At 43.5% G+C, this 1,813-nt stretch overlaps 1 non-coding gene across 1 annotated transcript; it reads left to right on the forward strand.

Annotated features, from left to right (window-relative positions):
* Positions 1-105, forward strand: LOC149995575 (U6 spliceosomal RNA). The gene has a single exon (XR_016507995.1). It is a non-coding gene; the product is annotated as a U6 spliceosomal RNA (small nuclear RNA).
* Positions 106-1,813: the final 1,708 nt, after the last annotated feature.

Genomic DNA, 1,813 nt, shown 5'->3' on the forward strand with positions numbered 1-1,813 from the left:
GCACTTGCTACGGCAGCACATACACTAAAGCTGGAATGACACAGAAGGTCAGCATGGCCCCTGCACAAGGGTGACACACAAATTCGTGAAGCGTTCCATATTTTTATTAAAGAGTCTCTGCTCAGCAGAAGAAAACATCAGCAAGATGAAAAGGGGACCAATCACATGGGAAAACATATTTGCCAATGATACCTCAGACAAGGGATTGATCTCCAAAATATATAAAGAACTTATACGACTCAACACCAAGAAGACAGACAACCCAATTAAAAAATGGGCAAAGGACCTGAACAAACACTTCTCCAAGCAGGACATACAGTGGGCCCATAGACATATGAAAGGATGCTCAACATCACTAGCCATCAGAGAGATGCAAATAAAAACCACAGTGAGATACCAGCTCACACCAGTCAGAATGGCCGTCATCAACAAACCAGCAAACAACTTGTGTTGGCGAGGATGTGGAGAAAAGGGAACCCTGGTGCACTGTTGGTGGGAATGCAGATGGTGCAGCTGCTGTGGGAAACAGTATGGGATTCCCTGAGAAAACTAAAAATGGAACTGCCTTCTGACCCAGCAATTCCATTGCTAGGATTATATCCGAAGAATCCTGAAACACCAATTCAAAAGAATCTATGCACCCCTATGTTCATAGCAGCACTGTTTACAATAGCCAAGTGCTGGACACAGCCTAAGTGCCCATCTGTAGATGAGTGGATCAAAAAACTGTGGTACATTTACACAATGGAGTACTATGTAGCAGAAAGAAAGAAGGAACTCCTTCCATTTGCAACAACATGGATGGAACTAGAGAGAATTATGCTTAGTGAAATAAGCCAGGCAAAGATAGCAAAATGCCATATGATATCACCTAATATGGGGGATGAATGAACAACACAAACAAGTGAACAAAATTGAACAAGGAGCAGAGTAACAGTTATCGGGGGGTGCGGGAGTGAAGGGGTCAATAGGGGAAGGGTCTAGTCAAGGAACTAGTATAAATGACCCATGGACGTGGACAGCAGGGTGGGGACTGACTGTGGGAGAAGGGGTGGGCTGGGTGGGGGGCAGAAATGGGGGGAAAGTGGGACAACTGTAATAGAAAAACAATAAAATAAAAATAAAATAAAATATCACACCTCTCTCTCCCTCTCTCATGATGAAGAAGTGGATATATATGCGCGTGTGGAATATTACTAAGCCATGAAAAAAGAATAATGTCTTGCCATTTGCAACCATGCGAATAGATCTAGAGTATTACACTCAGTGAAGTCAGAGCAAGACAAATACAGGTGCCATTTCATTATGGGTGGGATCTAAAAAGGTAAATAGACAAAACAAGCAGACTTGTAAATACAGAATAACATAGTTGCCAGAGGATCAGGTGATGGGGGGGATGGGCAAAAAGGTGAAAGGATTAAGCAGTACAAACTTATAAATAAGTCACTGGGATGAAACATACAGCAGAAGGAATACAGTCATTAATATCACAGTAACTTTGTAGGGTGATGGGTGGATGGTAGACTTTTTGTGATCACTTTCTAAGGCATATAAACATGAAATCTCACTATGCTGTTCACCTGAAATGAATACAATATTACGTGCAACTATACTTCAGTTAAGAAGAGCTTTCCGCCCTGGCTGGCGTGGCTAAGTGAAGTAAACTTGGGTCTGTGAACCAAAAGGTCACCGGTTCGATTCCCAGTCAGGGCACATGCCTGGGTTGTGGGCCAGGTCCCCAGTTGGCAGCGTGTGAGAGGCAGCCGACTGATGTGCACATTGCTATTTCTCTCCCTCTTTCTCCCTCCCTTCC

This window comes from Furipterus horrens, unplaced genomic scaffold (genome assembly GCF_987537825.1).
Source record: "Furipterus horrens unplaced genomic scaffold, mFurHor1.1.pri manual_scaffold_13, whole genome shotgun sequence".
Classification (NCBI taxonomy): domain Eukaryota; kingdom Metazoa; phylum Chordata; class Mammalia; order Chiroptera; family Furipteridae; genus Furipterus; species Furipterus horrens.